Below are 20,948 nucleotides of genomic sequence, written 5' to 3' on the forward strand. Positions count from 1 at the left end.
TTGGGATGCGTTTATCTTTTTGAATTAGAGTTTTCGTCTCTTCTGCATATATGCCCAGGAGTAGGATTGCTGGATCATATGGTAGCTCTATTTTTAGTTTTTTAAGGAACCTCCATACTGTTTTCCATAGTATTTAGACCAATTTACATTCCCACCAACAGTGTAGGAGGGTTCCTCTTTCTCCACAGCCTCTCCAGCATTTATTATTTGTAAACATCTTGATGATAGCCATTCTGACCGGTTTGAGGTGATAACTCATTGTAGTTTTGATTTTAATTTCTCTAATAATTAGTGATGTTGAACATCTTTTTTTGTGCCTGTTGTCCATCTGTATGTCTTCTTTGTAGAAATGTCTGTTAGGTCTTCTGCCCATTTTTGATTGGATTGTTTGGTCTTTTTGATATTGAGTTGTATAAGCTATTTGTATATTTTAGATATTAACCCCTTGTCAAAGACCAGTCATTCTTGATTCATGTATTTAGGCATTGCTGGCAGTACAGTGTCTGTAGCAACTTCTCAGCTCTGGCATTGTAGTGTGAAAGCAGACACTGGCAATACATAAATGAATGTGTATGGTTGTATTCCAGCCAGGATTTATTAATAAAAGTAGGCTGCAAGTTTGCTGATTCTTGCATTAAATAGTTAATTCTGGTCTTACTTTCCTTTATTTAAAGCCTCAGATTTTCATGTTATTTTTCTTTTATTGACTACATTTACTTTATTTTTTGTTTTATTTATTATTATTATTATTATTATTATTATTAATATTTTGCGGTACGCGGGCCTCTCACTGTTGTGGCCTCTCCCATTGCGGAGCACAGGCTCCAGACGCGCAGGCTCAGCGGCCTTGGCTCACGGGACCAGCCGCTCCGCGGCATGTGGGAATCTTCCCGGACCGGGGCACGAACCCGCATCCCCTGCATCGGCAGGTGGACTCTCAACCACTGAACCACCAGGGAAGCCCTATTATTTTTAATAGACTATTTTTTATAGCAGTTTTCGATTCATAGCAAAATTGAGGGGAAGGTATAGTGATTTCCCATCTACACCCACATATGCATAGCCTTCACTGTTACTGACTTCTCCCACCAGAGCAGTGCATTTGTTACAATTGATGAACCTATACTGACACATCATAATCACCCAAAGTCCATAGTCTGCATGAGGGCTCACTCTTGGTGTTGTACATTCTATGGGTTTGGACAAATGTATAATGACATGTATCCACTATTATCATACAGAGTATTTTTACTGCCCTAAAAGTCCTCTGTGCTCTGCCTATTCGTCCCTCCCTCCCTCTTAGTCCCTGGCCCTGGCAACCACTGATCTTTCTATTGTCCCCATAGTTTTGCCTTTTCCAGAATGTCATATTATTGGAATCATTCATTATGACTACATTTACTTTATTTACTTTAAAATTTACCTTTTTATATAATTACATTGTAATTGTATCTCCTAATCTGTAATAGTACAAATAGGAATAAAATTGTCTATTGACTACCCTTGTATGATTAAGAAAATTTGATTAAGTAATACACAAATGAAGAACTACAAATGTTCAATAAATATGCTAGTCTCACTAGAAGTGAAATAAATAAACACTTCAAAAGAAAATATACATTTATATTTATATTTATATACCTATCAAGCTGCCAAAAATGAAAAATCATTACCTGCTCATATGTGTAAATGTCTGTGAATGTGGGATGGAGAGGGGAGCTGGGAGGAATTGACTTTCTGATGAAAAACTAAAGAGAGAATAAACATATTCTTTCTGGAGGGTAAATTGGTGATACATGTCCAAACCTTAAAATGCATACTATTTGAACACAACAATTTATTTGTAGAAATATAAAGAAATACCCAGAGGAACACTAAGTGTATTTAAAGCAATGTTCACGATGACATCATTTACAGAGTAAAACAACAACTACAAGTGGGAATGTTACTGAGTCCAAGCTTGTACTGATCGCCACACAACAGGCCAAAAAAATCAAGAGATGAATTTTTGGGGCAAGGAATAGCGACTTTATTCAGAAAGGCAGCAGACCAAGAAGATAGTGGACTAGTGTCCCAAAGAACCATCTTACCCAAGTTAGAATTCAGGCTTCTTCTTCTTTTTTTTTTTTTAATCTAGTAATTTGTTATACTCATATGTCATAGTTAGTTGTATTTTTCAGGCTTCTTTTATACCAAAAGGGAAGGGATATGTGGCTGGTTTTTTGCCAAACTTCTTGGTCCGGGAATCCTTTGCTCTTGCAGCTAGCTGTCCAACTAGATCTGGTCACAGTGTTCCTATAAACCTCCGACAAGACAAATGTTATTCTCTGTTCTGCAACTTTTTATGTTTTTATGAATGGAAAAGTGTTATACCTTTAAAGGTCAGAGCCTTGAGTATGGGCTATCTTGTATATTTCAGGCTCTAGGCAACATTCTTTTACAAAAGGTCAGAGCCAGCAAGACTAACCAAGGCAACAGAGCACAAAGTTTAAAGCTAAAGGAATAGATTCAATAGTAGTCAGGTTTGTTCTCTGTTACAGAAATAAAATTAATTTCAAACAAATTCAAATTAAGTGTAGGGGACTTCTGTTTCTCATAATGATGAATTGATAATGTAGACCAATTCACCCTAAAAAAAAAAAAAACAAAAAAACTGGAAGCAATGAAAAACATCTTCCTAAATGGATCGTGTAGTTAATAAGATGGCAAGAAAATACCAGACAAAGAACAGAGAAAACAATAGATTTTAAAGAGGTATGTCCCAGTTAGTCTTTGGCTATACCTAAGTTGTAAAGCTGGAATTTCGGTAGAGTGTGAATCAGATATTGAAGTTCAGTCCTTATCAAAGGGAACTACCCCTACTCTGGCCTGGATCCCTGACAGACTGTCTCCCCTTGGGAATAGGGAACATGAAATGTACTCTGAGCGGTTATCCACATGGTCCCAAAACCTTAAGCCTCGGTGTCAGATGGCTACCACCCTTACATGACTGGCAGAAGGAAATGAAGTTTCCCTCTGAAGGAATATATAATTTCCTGGGTCTCAAATTACTTATAAAAGTAGGTTTTCAAATAAACATTTAGCAAACAACCAAAGATAATGAGGTATAAAATGAATCGAGACAGCATAAGCCACAATCAACAGAAAGAGCAAAGAACAAAAACAGACCTCTGCACTCCAGATGTTAGAAATATGAAACAATTATTTTTTTCCATGTTAGTGGAAATAAAGGCTAAGCTTACAAATTTCAGTAAAATCTGAAAACTATAAAAAGTGATATAATTATGCAAAAAAGCCCACCTGAAATTATAACAACTAAAATCTGAGTCGATGTTAAGAACTCAAAAAATGGGTTTATAAGCAAATTACGTATGTTTGATATATTCTGAACTTCAGGATAGGTCATTATAAACTATGCAGAATGAAATGTAGAGAGAGAAAAATATAGAAAATTCAGGAAATAGTAAGAGAGCTAGAGAACCTGACAATAGGACTTACTTAGCACGTTTAATCTGTATCCCAGAAGAGAGAGAAAATTATGCAGACAATTTTGAAATGACAATGACCGACAACGTCTAAGAACCACTGAAACACATTGATCCACTGATTTAAGAACCTCAAAAAGCCACAGGCAAGATAAACAAGTATTTTTTAAAAATCTAAACTTAGAGACTTAATAGTAAAATTCCAGAAAAATAACAATGTGGTACTGACTAAACTTACTGTAGTAAGCATATGAAGCCGAAAATGTTGATGCACAGTTATACTTCTAGAAAAAGCTTCTAATATATTAAGTAGAAAACCACCACAATACAAGGGCAATAATACCTTTCAAATGTGTATCTCTATATAGAGGAGTGTCTTGAATATACAGTAAAATGTTCAAAGTAGTAATTACTAGGTGGTGGAAATTTGAGAGCCGTAAGCTCATTAGTCATTTTTGACACTTTACGTACTTTATTAATTTTCAAAAATAATTATATTCTCATAGTGTAATTTAAAAATCAAGGTTAAAACACAATACCCAGTGCTGGCGAGGGAACAGTAAAATAGATAGTTTCATACTCTGCTGGTGGGGTTATATCTTGAAACAAACTCAATGTTGGGAAATTAGATTGTATGTATCAAAAACTATAAAAATAGCCATGCCCATTGATCTGGTGATTTAATGTCTGGTTATTTATCCTAAGGGAGTAAAAACTTGCAAGAAGATTTTATGCAATGCACAGAAATGCTCAGTACACAAATCCTTTGCCTAGAACACTCTCCTTCATTGGGCACCCTTCAGGTCTCCCTTGAAATGTTGCTTCCTCATCATGATTTTCCCTCAGTATCCAGTAGCGGTTGATTCTCTTACCCATTTCTTCCCATGATGCACTATATCACGGTTATAATTATGGGTTTTTTTTTTAAATCTTTATCTGCATCATTGCCATCTTCTCTTACTATTTTAAGCTCTTTGAGGCAGGGACTGCATCTTTGTTCTTGCCTCTTTTCCTTTGTGCTGAAGCAATGTTTCTAGCTCACTATGGGTAATCACTAAATTTTTAATAAATTCATAAAAATGTTTCTTTCATATTTTATTTCAATAAAAAATAGAAAACTAATAAAAGTTAAAACTGTTAATTTTTTTTTTTTTGGGGGGGGTTCGCGGGCCTCTCACTGTTGTGGCCTCTCCCGTTGCGGAGCACAGGCTCTGGACGCGCAGGCTCAGCGGCCATGGCTCACGCGCCCAGCCGCTCCGCGGCATGCAGGATCCTCCCGGACTGGGGCACGAACCCGCATCCCCTGCATCGGCAGGCAGACTCTCAACCACTGCGCCACCAGGGAAGCCCCAGACTGTTAATTTTTAAATGTATTATGTTATATCCATCGATTGGATACCACAGTTGTTAAAAATTAGTATTTTACAAAAATGTTTAGTGTCTTCTAAAGGTTTTTCTTATATATTGTTAAGGAAAAGAGTATGTATGAAAGAGTATTTACGTGATAAAGTCACCTTTAAAAATCTCACAGATTAAAAAAAATCTATATATCAAATATATTTTCTATTCAACTATACAAAAATATATGTGTGTTTATGTGGTGTATGTATAAACATAAACATAAATATAAATATATATCTTTAATAGGCAAGGCCTCACTGAAAGGTGAATTTGAATAATGACCTAAAGTGCTTGAGGACGTGAATTGTGCTTATGTCTGGGGAAAGAATTTTAGGTAGGGGGAACAAGTGTGAATGCAAGCATGTGCCTGGCATGAGAAAGCAAGGAAACCACTATGGGGGAATGGACAAGGGGAAACAGGGGAGATGAATTCAAAGATCCATTAGCAGAGATTTTACTTTCTTTGTATATTTCTCCTTTCTTTTAGGTTTCACTTTTTTCTTAATTATAATTGTTAAGGGCTTTTGTAATGTTTTAAAAGATGTCTTAGATTTTTTTCCTTAATGGTTATCTTTTTAAAATTTCTTCTTATATAGTATATTATTTCCTTTGCCTGGTTTTACACTGGTATTTTAAATTCTTTGGCTAACTCTTCAAGTTGACTTCATTTATTTTTGTACCTTTTCTTTTAAAGAAATAATGAAAATGAATGAATTATAGTTTATGTCTCCCTTTTTTTTTTTTTTGCCGTGTTGCTAGGTTTGCGGGATCTTAGTTCCCTGACCAGGGATTGAACCCAGGGCCACGGCAGTGAAAGTGCCAAGCCCTAACCACTGGACCACCAGGGAATTCCCTCTTTGAATATAATTTTGATTGAATTAATAAGTTTTTACATTTAGTGGGTTTTTTGTTATTTTTTCATAGTTTTAGTTGTAGTTATTTTTAAGTATGAATTTTTCTGCTTATACAACAATAATATGTTTATGGTAGAAGAGTGGAAGAATATCTAGAAAGGAGGAAGAAGAAAATAAATAATCCACCCATCATCCACTCATTCAAATGCATATATAGTTATTTTCCTTAAATTTGAGATATTAATTACTTATAGTTTTATAACCTGAATTTTTCTGTATTTGGCTTAATAATTTTTAGACATTATATCTTATTTTTTCGTGAGAAAATACCTTTTTCTGTGTGTGGTAGAAGTACAAAGGACATGAAAGGACATCAATGTAAATGCCCTTCTTCCTGATTCCCAGTGTTCTCCACTTGCCCCAGCTAAAGACAATCACTGTACCAGTTTGCTGTGTTTCTTTGCAGAGATATTCTATTGCAAAAACTAACATGTTGTTTTCTCTTCTTTATGGTCAGAATATCTGTTGCTTCTTGTGTCACTTGTGGTGATAATTGTGAGCCATTGTTTTTCATGATCTAATTCAGTAACTTTTGAAGTTAGTAGAGATTCTTCCTAGATTCGGACAATGGGCTGTTGATTCTTGTTTTTAGTATTTAGTTTCCTTTTGTATTTTTTTCATAGGTATTTTAGTGATAAATTTTGATACCCTGCAGTAAGGACTTTTATTCAAAACTTCGCTTACCAGGAGAATCATATTTTTCTCTTGTTTTCATTTGTTGGTTCCTGTTTTATTTGTTTATTTTTGGTTTGTTTGGTGCTAAATCATATTTTCTTTATTTACTTATATTTTTACTGTAAGCCACCATAAATTCTTTTTGGAAAGAGATGCACTATAAATCAACCGGTACATAAATAACATTTTATTATTGTGCTACAAAAAGATGATTACTAAGTGTCCACCACCAAGAAACTGCAAAAGCAAGTCTTGGTATAAATGAATGCTGTATCAACTGTTAAAAATGTATTTTTATTGACTTGGAAAGAGGACATTTTTCTTAGTAAGAAAAAGAGCAGGTCACATAGTACTGTGTATACTGATATGACTCTAATTAGGAGATGTTTATATTGATCTGTATATGCCCATATCTATATATGCCTATATATTCCCCTATGTACATATGCCCAATTTAATCTATACCCGTATCTATATATACGTGATCTATACATGCCCACATCTATCTATGCACAGAGAGAGGTCTTGAAGGGAGTTTGCCAAACAGTGATGATTTGTGGTGGTACCTCTTATATGGATATTATAATCTCTCATTTTTAGTTCTGTTAGCTTTTTGATTTTTCATGTATATAGAATTTTATCAAAAGTATTATTTTCCTAAAAGAGACCTGACAATTTTTTTCTTTAAATAATTCTTATGTCTAGAATGCCGAAGTTTAAAATTCAGGCAACTTGTTTACATGTAAGTTGTAAAACTTCACCTAGATTTACCTTTTACTTCAAAACTAACACAGGGTGACGCATCAGAGTTTTGAGTGTCATTCAATTGGCTATAATTTCTGTTTACATACAATGCATAAAAGTTTGAAACTGATTTTATATGTTGCACTTAACTATAAGTGGGTTATTTTATCCTAATTTCTTGTCAATTGGTACTTTAGAAGCATTTCTATACAGAAATCTTCCTAAGAAATATAGAAATAATGTTCTCCCTTTTAGTAACATCGTATTTTTAAATACTAAAATCTCTACACTAAAATGATAAAGCTTTGTTATTTGTTCATAATACATATATGGTTGCTCTGCTGTGCAAAGGACAGGAAAGTCACAAAGCTTCCATTTAGAAGCTGGTTATTAAATATTCAAGCTCAGTTTATCAGGACCTTTATTATGCCACCAGAAATCTTCTGTAATGAAGAGCTACTTGTAACATCAAAGCACTGGAGACATTATCTCTTCCCCCCATAGCCCATGACCTAAAAGCTTTTCTTTTTATCTTTATATGAAGGAAAAACATGCTTTTCAAAAAAGCCTCAACATTTGTGGACATTGTGTACATCATGTAAAGTAGACTCTGGATGTAGTCTATGAGGTTTGCCTTTGCCCAAGTGTTTTGTTTTTTCAACATTGTGCTTTTTATTATTTTCTTAGAGAACCAGAAAAAGGAATTTTGTTTTAAACTAATTTTGAGAAAGAAAATGTTTTCTAATTAGCAACACAGGGTTTTTTTCCCAGAATAATCTGAAGGTCTGAAAAAATGGCACTGGTACTTGTTGGACCTTTCTTTCATATTCTTTTTTGGGTTTTCTTTTTGGTTTTTTTTTTAACATCTTTATTGGAGTATAAGTGCTTTACAATGGTGTGTTAGTTTCTGCTTTATAACAAAGTGAATCAGCTATACACATACATATATCCCCATATCTTCTCCCTCTTGCATCTCCCTCCCACCCTCCCTATCGGTGGGATAGGGGTGGCCTCTAGGTGGTCACAAAGCCCTGAGCTGATCTCCCTGTGCTATGTGGCTGCTTCCCACTAGCTATTTTACATTTGGTAGTGTATATATGTCATATTCTTTTAGAAAGTAAGGGAAGCATATTTTATCAGACTTTAGAGATAGTTTTAGGAATCCAAAATTTGAATAGTCATCTCTAAAAATGAATATTACAACCAAATTGGACACTCATAATAGAGGCAGAAGCCCCTGAAATGTGAAGAGGAATGTCAGTGTGCCTGCCTCCCTTTCATTTTCTATCAAATACAGAGTATTAGGGGCAAAACAAAGATGGGAATAATATACAACTGCAACATAGGAAAAGGGACTTTTCTAAAGAAATTACCTAAAAGTTTTCCTTTCACCTGATTTCAATTGTATCTTGCCATATAATACATATATACATATAGAGAATGTTTAATCATGTTATTTCTATTTGCATGGAGACATACAATGGTAAGACATTTGTAAGTGCTTTTAATAGTAATGTCACATGGTTGCATGAAAAAAAATGCTTGGATTTGTGTAAATACCCCTGGTTTTTTATGTGAAAAACCCAAACTCCAATATTTATTTGGTTGATTTAGAATCATTAGAATTGGAGGAAACGAAGTTGAGGGAAGAGATATTTTTGGCAATTAGAAAAGCAAAAGTGAAACAAATCTTGTTCTTGGACTTATACTCTTTGGCTTCTTTAGTAAGATGTTGAGTTTGAGAAACTGTTGCCCTGGAGTAAATTCTAATTTATGCTGAAAAATTTTAAATGCATACTATTCTGCATGAAAGTACAAATGTGAGTAAATTATGTGTGGTGACTAGTTGTTGCTTAAAGCCTCTTGAAAAAAGAAAAATATTTCTGTTTGCATCTCACTAATATGCCAACATTTGGTTAGTTATGTTTACTCCTGTTTACCACAGGTAAACTGCATGGGACATCAGACTGCTCATTATAGAGACAAGAGTGCTCCATTCCCAAAGTTGGATGACCAAACAAGTCATGGTGCATATTGTAATTTCAGTGCTACTGTACATCTTCAAGCCATCTGGGGTAAGATGCTTACTAAGCACTGCATTTTGGCTGTGAGAATGCTTCATGGATGGTAAATAAAGGCAGTGCTATGGGTTTGAGGAGCTAAACAAATATCTGATGCATTCTAGAAATCTCTTCTAGAAAGCTTCTACTTTGAACCTTAAGTTTTGGAAGAAGTACATTTTGCATTTATTGACTAATCTTTCATTAAAAACATACTTTCTAGGGCATTCATTGGAAACATCCACTTCTGTTTTCTTGTGATGAGTCAATGCCCATTTCACCTGACAGAGAACTCAATTGTCAGCAGTGCTGACCTTTGAAATGTTAGTTTTCCCTCTTTCTAGTTGTATGGTCGGTTACTATTTTTTAAACACAACAAAAACTTTGAAGAATAAATAGAAAGACCAAAAGCAGAAGAACTAAAAAGAAGTGTATTTGTTTAATTCTTGTCATTTTTCAGAAACCTCATCTCTGGAATTTAATGCCATAGTTTAAGATCAAATTACACAAATACCTCAGTAGGAAATCGATATTTTTTCCTTTATACTTATTAATAGATGTTCCTTTTTATAGTTATCAGCTGTGTCATTGATAAAATCATACTATAGAACAGCACTGAGGTCAACAAACTATGGTCCAAAGGCCAAAGGTCAAATCCTGCCTGCACCTGTTTTTGTAAATAAAACTTTACTGGAATTCAGGCCATTATTTATGCATTGTCTATAGCTGCTTTCTGGCTACTACGGTCGAGTTGAATGTTGTTATAGAGACTATTAAGGCCCATAATGTCTAAGTTATTTACTCTCTGGTTCTTTACAGAAAAAGTTTATTGACCCCTGTTCTAGCACATGGATTTAATAATTTGTAAGGGAATACACAAGTTTTTTGTTTGATTGTTTTTTGTAGTATGTAACAAAGGGGAAGAATAAAAATATTTATTATTTTAGACAAATTTTTTTCAGTGAAGTATATTTGCATTATTGCTTAAAAATTTTTAAAGTCTTAACAATTTCCTGTAGAAGGACATCCTGCTTGGATGCAAATTTGTGTACACTGTCAGGTGGATAGTTAATAAGTTGGTATCTCTTCAAAAAAAAATATTTTCTAAACCATGCTGTGAGATTGGCAGAGAAGGAAAACTGGAAATAGGGTTCAGGTGAGTCAGTGAAGTGGCTTCTAATCATGTAGCTATTATCTGCCTGAAAACTGCACAAACTGAGGTTGGTCTGCAGGCCCTATCAGCTTGTTCTTGGCGAGGCTCCCAAACCTCTAACTGTATCATGGCTGTGGCTTCATTCTCTATAGCAGATTATTCCCATGGCTGTCTCAAAGATAGTCTCTGGGCCAATTTTTTTTTTTAATCTGTCACATTTACTTCCCTAAAAAAAAGTAAAAGAAACTTGTTAAGAAATAAAAAGAGTATATGTGCTAAGTTATTTTTAAAATTTTTTGTATCTTCATTTGGTTGTTAAATAGCTGTGTACGTATGTGTGTGTGCTTGAGTATACGCATGCATGATTAACGAAAACTAGTATAATTGTGAAATAATGTACTGAGTTCCAAAATAGAGCTTTTCTATAAAACATCTAGCAGAAGGATAATAGATAATGATGCAATGGTTAACATTACTGTTTTCAAAAATTGAAAAGGAATCATCACTTGGAGCCAGTTTGGCATTTTCCTATATGACATCCTATTTAGGGCTCTGAATCTCAGCTATGCAGTTCTGTGAATTTGGATCCAACAGAGAAGATGTAGCTTTCACACAGTTTTCTTCAGTAATAAGAAATATAATCATTGAAGTGGGATGCCTCAAACCTGGGTCACTTAAATCATTTTTGAAGATAGCAGGTGCTCTTCAGGGACATTCAAGATGGGGAAGGTACCTGTTGTTCATTGCATCTCAGTGTCACCCACACAGACTCAGTGCAGGTCAGTGTGTTCAGGAGTCAGGAAGAGGGATATGAAAATGTTGCAATTTAACAAATGTGCTAAAATATAAGTATAGAGAAAAATATTTTGAAAGGCTAAGCTGTTTAGATTCCAAATATTTAGATTTCCTCTCAGTGTTAATCCTGAGAAAGTAATTGAATGGGATATGAAGATAGAAGTATATACATTAAAATATAATTTTCTGAAAAAAAGACCCACTTTATTTTGAGCTAAACAAAACAAGGGTATTTTCAGATTCAATGCATTATAATGTTAATTTATATCAGATCTTGGGAGGAAGTAACCTATTTTATTATTATTTGTTGTCTCAAGATATAGGATTCCTACACTTCTGAATTCCAATTATATGCAGTAGAATTTTGAAGATACAGAGCAGAGGTCAAAATTTTGGACATTGGGATACATATAGCCCACTGACTTTCTATTGGATATAAATAGCTTTTAAAAAACTAGAAATTTTATTAAAATATAGATTCTAAAATTCCATTGAAAATCTAGGAGATTTTGATGTTTGTTTTGTCTTAAAATTTTTGTTAATGTAAAGGTTGTACATGCACTTGGTATAAAATAAATTCAAAGGGTACAGAGGGTCATAAAGAGATTTTCTTGATCCCTGTCCCAGTTTCACATTTTCTTAAGTGTTCATCCGTGAATGCTTATATGAACATACAAGTGAAAGAGAAAATGAAATTATGATTAACATTTTTCTATGCTAAGTACTTTTAATTAATTTTAGTGATTAACTTCCATTTATTAATTTTTATTACTTTACTGCTTTATGCTTTCTTTTATTCCACTTTTATTGTCATTGCTTTAGTATTTTTAAGTTCTTACCTTTGATAAAACTTCCTTTTCTCTTCTCCTACTTAAATTTGTTATTACATAAGTTTCAAATGCTGTCACTTTGCTGCTTGACAGGCCTTGTGGTCATCGCAATGACATAGGGTGGAGGGCTTCACAGTGCAAGCAGCAGGGCAGGCTGAGAAGATGCCGTGAGGCCTTGTGAACACCATACTCCATGCTACAATCTTTCAGTCCCTTAAATAGCCATCCAAAAAGTTTCTAAAACCTCACAGCTAAAAACTATTCCTGGAGAAATAATGATCCTCTTCTTATCAAAGACTGGACATGTTTAGCTACATTAATGTTATTTGAACCCTTCTAACTACGGAAAGGGTCAAGTTGGAGAATAGAATCTAGAATTATCCTGATATATTTTCTAGTTCTTTTCCCTGGTGTATTGAGTTCGAGGGATCTGGGGGCTGATCAAAGAAACAGATATGACCATGAGGTGGCAGTAGCACACAATGAGTTTTATTTGGGCAGTGCTTTGACAGGCTTTCACTTGGGGAAATGTCCCTCACAGCAGGAGACCTTCCAGAGGCAATGGCTGGGGTACCATATCTAGAAGAGGAGGAGGGCAAGGGAAATCAGAGAAGGATCAGGAAGGGGATTACTTGTCTAGATGATGTTGCTGAGCAGCATGATGGAGAGTCTCTGGGTCAGAGAGCTCTGAAGGGCAGCAGCAGTTTGGGGTCTTTCTTTTATAGCCACAGAGTTTATCTGATCTATGGTTAACAGATCTTGGGTGCAGTTTTGTGTGGTTTGCAAAGCAGGAAGTCTCTAAAAAGCTAAAACCTGCTTATTTGGGCTACATTTAAAGCAACTGGATGCGTAAAAATTTGGGATTTTTCGGTGGGCTTTGGAGCTACAGTGCCGAGCTGCTGTGAAGAAATAGACAACATAGGGCCAATGTACAGAAGCCATTTTTTGGCTCATTAATGTAACAGCTAGGTCTCACTAATTTTGTGTATGTGTGTTTTGTTTCATTATAACATATTCCAAATACACATAAAATATGCACACCAATATAATGTATAACAGACACACACCATCTATATTTGTTAAACTCATAATTTTGTCATAATTGCTTCAGGTTTTTTAAAGAAGTAAATCACTAGAGTTTAATTCCTCGTGTGCCCCTCCCTTAAAACTAGTCCCCTCCTTGCCCTCTTCAGAGGAGTCTCTTAAATATGTTTAGATTCAAATACTATATATATGTGTGTGTGTATTTTATATATATATATTTTCAGATTCTTTTCCATTACGGATTATTACAAGATATTGAATATAGTTCCCTGTGCCATACAGTAGGTCCTTATTGGATGATTTAAAACTTTATATAAATGATAACATAGCATACGTATTCTTCTGTCTTCTCCTTACAATTCTTGAAATTTATCCAAATGGATCCAGTTGATATCTATAGATCAAGTTTCTTTTCACTGCTAAATAGTATTTCATTATGTGAATATAACATGATTTTTGAACAATTTCATATTGATGGACATTTAAGTTGTTTCCAGCTTATTATTTTTGCAAATGATGTTGTAGAGAGCATTCCTAGACATCTTATGTAAATGCTGCTACTTGGCTATTCCATTTCAATACTCTGGAAATAAGTTGGCAAATAATTCCCAAACACCTCATGTGCACAGTGTTGGGACGATAATGAAATTAGATATACTTTCTATTTTTAATAAATTTATCATCTTGGTTTAATCTTGTATATATTCCTAAATAAGAATGACTCTAGTATTTGATAGTTTAATTTTACCTTTAATTTTACTAAATTTAAATTTATTTCTAAGACAGTGGTATTGTCAATGTCATTGCTTAATTATTTCCCCCAATATTTGGTTTTGGTAATCTTCCAAATTGCACAGGGAAATGTGAATGACTGAGTTATAGTTTTGTCTTAAGGAGAACGTTATGTTAAAGAGCCTTTCTGAATTTCTAATACTGTCACTTGCTCGGTTAATGATTTATTAAATACTTCACAGCAATTAGATAAATGAGATTTTTAAAAAATGTTTTCCACTACAGCTCAAGTAATTTAAATCACTCCCTTAAGAGCTGTATTTTGGGAAAAGTCATAGTGGCAGGCACATGACATAGTAAGGATAATGATCAGTGTAAGCTGATAACTTATAATGGGAAATATATACAGTTTTTGAACTGCATTCTAAATCACTTGTTTTTCCAGCATTTATTATATGCAACAAACACGTAGAAAGTGGTTAGCTAAAGCAGGTAGTTTGAAAATATTTTAGCATTTTTATCCAAACAAATGTCAGAATTTTTTTTGAAAATGAAAAATGCTAAGTTATAATAAAAGTATATATTTATACTCTTGGCAGCCAAATGTGCTTTTTAATGGAATTTAAATAAATGGAATTTTTATGACAAAAAAAGCAACAGTAAAAGCAGTGATTATGTTTTTCATAGTTCATTTGCCTTCTTTGCCCTGCAGACCTTGTGTGGAAGAAAATGAGATCCCGAGTGAAGTCTACAATGTCATTGACTCTGAAGAAGGACTCAGAGACCCATTGGTGTTTAATGACCCTTACTGGCCTATGCAGTGGGAACTGGTATGATCTTCAGAAATAGATGGTTCTTTGGCAATGTTAAGAAATATTATTTTCGTCATGTTTTAATGCAGTAGACAGACACTTTTATGCACTGCCTGCTTTTATCTATTGGTTTTGCAGAGAGAGACTTAGCAAACTTTTGATGAAATATTACTGCCAGCTTATTAATGAGTACTAATCCTTTTAATTTGATTACATCCTTAGGGTTTGATTTAGCCTATAAAAGATACCAGTAAAAAACCTAAGACATTTAAATTTGGTGTGTATAAACAGGCTCATTACATAGAAATGTTGTTGCCATTCAGGCTTGAAGTTCTTATTTTTGCATAACCAGAATATATTCTATATTACTTCAATAATGAGAGAACTTGTCTTTGTCTTTATGGAGTAAGTGGAAGTTAGAACATTGCACAACACACTTTTTTTCATAACACTTATAGTGTTGGACTTTTAGGACTACATTGCCCTGTCATTTATACAAGACTGTGGCAATGGAAAGGTCTGAGAAAAACACACATATTTTTTGAGCATTAACAAGTTAAAAAAAAAAAAAAGTTGAAGTAGATACCACTAAATATTTTTAAGGGAAGTATTTGTAATGTGAAAACTGTGGTGGTAGCTCCTTTTTATGTTGATCATTGGCAATTACCAAGCCTACTCTCTGAAAACAGTAGAAAACCCATATTGGAAAATGCCCAGGTCACTTTTCTGTAGCTTCAATTCACCTTTAAAAAGTGAAACATAATTTAGAAAGTTCTAAGAGATGTGTATGACTACATTTGACATTTCAAACACACATGCACAGAAACTCAAGTAAAAAAAAAAATAAGAATTTCTTCAATTACATGGAGTTGAAATAATTGCTAACAAGTGAGTGGACTAGAGCTAATTAGGATAATGATAGTCAAAGATAAAAGGAGTGAAATTAAGAAAAAGGAGTGAGGGAAATAGCTAGATAAAGAAGGAAGGCGTGAAATGTGGGGAAATTTTTTTCAACTTTCTCTTGTTTGTTGGTTTTTTGACCTGAAGAAGCAGTAAAAAGTAAGATGAATACTTGAAGATTACATTTCTGATACTTTGTAATTATTCACCAACAAGAAATACTTTTTTGTGTAGGGTTATTAAATGCCCAGCTTCCCTATATTGAGGTCAAGGATTTTAGGAGACACAAGAGGGAAAGAAGATGGAAGGTAAGTGATATAGGAAAAACAAGAAGAATTGAGTAGCAGTCAATAAAGTGACAGATTAGAAATGGAGAATAGTCTTAGAGACTATTAAACAATAAGCCCTCTTAAAATTAGACGAGATTGTGAAAGGAAAGGACAGAAAGCAGAGGTATTAGGATAACTCTATCATTTTCTAGGGCACAAGTTGACAGACTTTTTCTGCAAATGACCAGATAGTAAATATTTCTGGCTTTGTGGACCACATAAATCTCTGTGGCATATTTTTGTTGTTGTTGTTCCAGTTCTTTAAAAATGTAAAAACCTTTCTCAGCTTAGAGTCATACAAAAACAGGCCGTAGGTTGGATTTCACTTGCAGGCCATAGTTTACTGACAGTTGTAGAAAGTAAAGGGAAAAGAGGAGTCAAATAGGAAGTAGCCATTCAGATTTAGCTCTCTCTCTCTCTCTCTCTCTCTCTCTCTCTCTCTCTCTTTTATTGAAGTATAGTTGATTTACAATGTTGTGTTAATTTCTGCTGTATAGCAAAGTGATTGTTATACATATATATACATTCTTTTTTATATTCTTTTACATTATGGTTTATCACAGGATACTGAATATAGTTCCCTGTGCTATACAGTAGGACCTTGTTGTTTATCTATTCTATATATAACAGTTTGCAGATTTACCTATCTATTAAGCATCCAGGTGCTGTGCTATTTACACACTACACTAGCACAACTCAGCAATGAAAAGTTAAGCCAGGTTATACTAATGTCAGTAGCCTTCTAGATTATTACTACATTCTGGTAGCACCATTCTAGAGGCATGTCTGCCAGTATGGAAGAGATTCTTCATAATGCCACAATGAGCCATAATACAAAATTGCAAAGAAAGAATTGCAGTTTCCAGTTGGAGTTCTGATGTTATTCATAACAGCTGACCTAAGCTGTGTTACAAAACCCATCCACTGATGGGAATACCAAACTAATTTCATTGAAAGTTTGAATGGCACAGGTGTGAGTTCTCCACAACCAAGCATCCTGAAATAGTCTATTCTTTATTTTTGTGTCCATCTACTCCTCAGACAACAACCTATGGCAATCTGGTTTTGTGATGCCCTCCCACTTGCCCTGGTGATCTTCCCCCACCTTCATGCACTCCACTTAATTTCCCAATGTACTTAAGACTTTCCAGTCCTTATCTTACTTGAGTCATCAATTAGGAGCTGATAACTATCCAGATAAAATTCAAATGGCCATGATTCCTCTCCCAAATTCTCTTTGCTGTGCCTCCTCAACATTAGTTCCTGAGTAATTCTTTCTCATATTCTAAAATTCACTCCAGGCACTATATTCTAAAAGAATATCCTTTTCACCTACCAGAGTGAATTGGGCCACTTTTACTCTGTACTTCTGTGCTCACACTACCATTGGAATGAGTGAAAAAGTGAATAAATGAATAGTTAATGCTTGACAATTTGTGTGTCCTCTCAGCTAGATGATAATATGCTTAAGGACAGGGACTATGCTTTTTTCATCTCTACATTGCAACTCATGGCAGGAAACGTGACATTTTTAATACCAAATAAGCATGTGTTTAATTAGCAAATTTTGGAATGCATGTATGAACATAGTTTTTCATTTTTCTTCCTTTTGTTTTGTATTCTAAAGTAAGAAAAATCTATTTAACTCTTACCTGCTGTGAGCTTGTGTTCTAGTAAAACTGGTTTTCAGTTGAAAAATCTGCTTCTATCTCTGCCAGTAATTTTAAGGACAAAAAAAAAAAAGATTCTGTAATAGGAAACCCCCAGTAGAGTGGCTTGAGCAGAATGAGGTTTATCTCATTTAAGAAAAAGAGTTGGTCGAGGGCCAGAACAAAATCTCACAGCGCCAAGACCCGAAGCTCCTTCTGTCTGCCACCTCACTTGTGTCCCTCTTACACATGGCTCACTGCCTTTTCTGCACTCCACGTAGTAGTGAGAAAAAAAGAAGGTATATGGCACCCCCAATCCCTTGTGGACACAGCCAGGAAGTTGTATTTGTGTGCTCATCTCAAACTTGAGGGTTTCTTCCTAGGAGAGGGAAGAATATATGTGAGGAAATAATATGTTAACAGTCTCTTCCAAGTACTACTTAAAAAGCAAAACATTTTAAACAAAAATGTAAGTAAACTCTCTGGAATTTCTAATTAGAGCTTGATATGTAGCATGAACAATAGAGAAATATGAGTATAGGAGATAGGAAATTATAAAGCTATAAAATAATTTTTGAAATTGCAGCGAATTTTTTAAACAATTGTTCCATAATGTTGAAACTCACCTGATTCGCCATTATTTGCCAAAATTTATCATGGCAAGTAATAGAGAATCAAATGTTCTAAGTCTGAACAGAGTATTGTTTATATGGGCTAAATTCACCATTTAAATAAAATGTCAGGAACAAACTCTTCCAAATATATAATACTAACTTTTTCTTTCTACTCCTACACTGTTATTCTCAGTGAAAAATCATTTTATTATCATAAACCCATCTAAGAACAGCCATGATATTCTTCTGCTAAATATTTGTACAATTCTGCTAATGTGAGGTAATATTTATAATTTTTTTTGTCCTAGTATATTTTTCAGAACATATTTCTTGAGAAATTCTTATTAGCTTTTAAATATCATTGTAGTTCTTAAGATTTGCATATAAAGTTAATGCTCCTGCCTAAAAATGTGCTGAAAAGTATAATTTGAAGAAAATTGTGACTTACATTTTCTGAAGTACTATGTTCTAATGATAAAGTTCTTTAAAATATTGTGCTAGATTTTTGCAATCATGGTCAAGTGTTCCATCTTGTTATCTGAAGTAAGTAGCCTAGAAAAAGTGAAAGTCAAAAAGATGACTATTTTTATTAGTTTATATAGGCAAAAACTAAACCCATTTTAACTGATGCTCAAAGCTCAATAGACATTGATAAGAAAAATTACAGCAATATAATTTTCAAGAAGATAAGGTTATTTGATTTTTTTTCTGCTTTAATTTTTGATTCAGAAATTAATTTTGCAAAAAAGAAGTGTTGCATCTGCACATGCATTATTTTAGCTATAAGATGGTGAGACAGATTATGTGAAAGTGAGTTGACAACATGAAATGTCATCAGTGCAAAGGGCATTAGGATACTCTTTATAGTGTTGGGGATCGGTGTCTGTGAGCTAGGGCTTCTTTCCTTCCTCAGCCTCCATGCCTGCGTAGACTGCCACAGAACAGGCCAGAGGGCCAGGTTGAGGACAATGTCAAGAGAGGTTAAACCTATGTGTTTTAAAGAGAGGTTAAACCTGTGAGTTTAAAAGTTGCTGTGACTAGGTGTGTTAGGAAGAATTTATACTGGGTATATTAGGGTATAAGTTTAGACACATGTGGATTCAGATCCTATGTCTCATCTGTGACTGTCATGAATATTTTAATGTTCTGAAAATTTGTTTTCTTATCTGTAAAGTGGACTTAAACTTTGTAGGATTGTTCTTAGAACCAAATGAGGTTATGGACACAAAGGATGTGTCACAGTGCTTGACATATGGCAGGCATTCAATGAGCAACTTGGCAGCTGGCCAGATTCCTTTCCTGTTATGGGTTAAACGTCCATTACATAGGAAGTAAACTATGCAGAATGCTCATTTCTCAACAACACTGGATGATTAAAGCAGTACTAGTGCAGGTTGTTAATAATTCTTGTGTTATCATATAATGGGAATAATGTGTTAGTGATCTCCAAAGAAGGGCTTACCCCACAAAACATACATAAGCATAAAGTAATGGGATACAGGAAAAAATTTAAGGACTTCCATTTATATTTATTTTTTATCTTTAATTTTTTTAAACATTTTTCTGATTGTATTATAATCCGTATAATGTATTAGTATATTAATACATGTTTTCATTTCCAAATAATTAAATATATAATATGGGTGTATGCACAACACATTTTTTTATGAGAAGACTTGATCAAAATGTTTGAAAGAGACTGATATACTCAACAAATACTCATAAAGTGGATGTCACAATGATATTACTGAGTTTCTGGTAAATGAACAGGACTAGGCATTAATTCTTTGAAGATGAATCAGATATGGATTTTTACATTAAAAATCTTAATGTCTAACAGAGGTATTAGCACACACTAATAAATAACTATATTATTAGATGGAAATAGATTTTATTAAGAAGGCAAAATTAAGAGTAGTTATTTCGAGCCTTCAAGATGGTAGAGGAGTACGACATGGAGATCACCTTCCTCCCCACAAATACATCAAAAGTACATCTACAAGTGGAACAACTCCTACAGAACACCTACTGAACGCTGGCAGAAGACCTCAGACCTCCCAAAAGGCAAGAAACTCCCCACTACCTGGGTAGGGCAAAAGAAAAAAGAATAAACAGAGACAAAAGAATAGGGACGGGACCTGCACCAGTGGGAGGGAGCTGTGAAGGAGGAAAGGTCTCCACACACTAGGAGCCTCTTCGCGGGCAGAGACTGCGGGAGGCGGAGCGGGGAGCTTCGGAGCCGCGGGGGAGAGCACAGCAACAGGGGTGCGGAGGGCAAAGCGGAGAGATTCCCGCACAGAGGATCGGCGCCGACCGGCACTCACCAGCCCGAGAGGCTTGTCTGCTCACCTACTGGGGCGGCTGGGGGCTGGGAGCTGAGGCTTGGGCTTTGGGTTCAGACCCCAGCGAGAAGACTGGGGTTGGCTGTGTGAACACAGCCTGAAGGGGGCTAGTGCGCCACAGCTAGCCGGGAGGGAGTCCGGGAAAAACTCAGGACCTGCCTAAGAGGCAAGAGACCATTGTTTTGGGGTGTTTTGGGGTTTTGGGGTGTGCGAGGAGAGGGGACTCAGAGTACCGCCTGAACAAGCTCCAGAGACGGGCGCGAGCTGTGGCTACCAGCGCGGACAGCAGAAATGGGCATGAGACGCTAAGGCTGCTGCAGCCACCAAGAAGCCTGTGTGTAAGCACAGGTCATTCTCCTCCCCTCCCCTCCCAGGACCCTATGCAGCCCGCCACTGCCAGGGTTCCGTGAGAGACAGCTTCCTAGGGAGAACACATGGCACACCTCAGGCCTTTGCAACGTCACACCGG

General features: G+C 35.1%; 1 non-coding gene across 1 annotated transcript; it reads right to left on the bottom strand.

Moving 5' to 3' along the window:
* Positions 1 to 5,661: 5,661 nt before the first annotated feature.
* On the bottom strand, positions 5,662 to 5,734 carry TRNAE-UUC (transfer RNA glutamic acid (anticodon UUC)). Its single transcript has one exon. It is a non-coding gene; the product is annotated as a tRNA-Glu (tRNA).
* Positions 5,735 to 20,948: the final 15,214 nt, after the last annotated feature.

This window comes from Lipotes vexillifer, unplaced genomic scaffold, assembly GCF_000442215.2.
Source record: "Lipotes vexillifer unplaced genomic scaffold, Lipotes_vexillifer_v1.1 scaffold185, whole genome shotgun sequence".
NCBI lineage: Eukaryota > Metazoa > Chordata > Mammalia > Artiodactyla > Lipotidae > Lipotes > Lipotes vexillifer.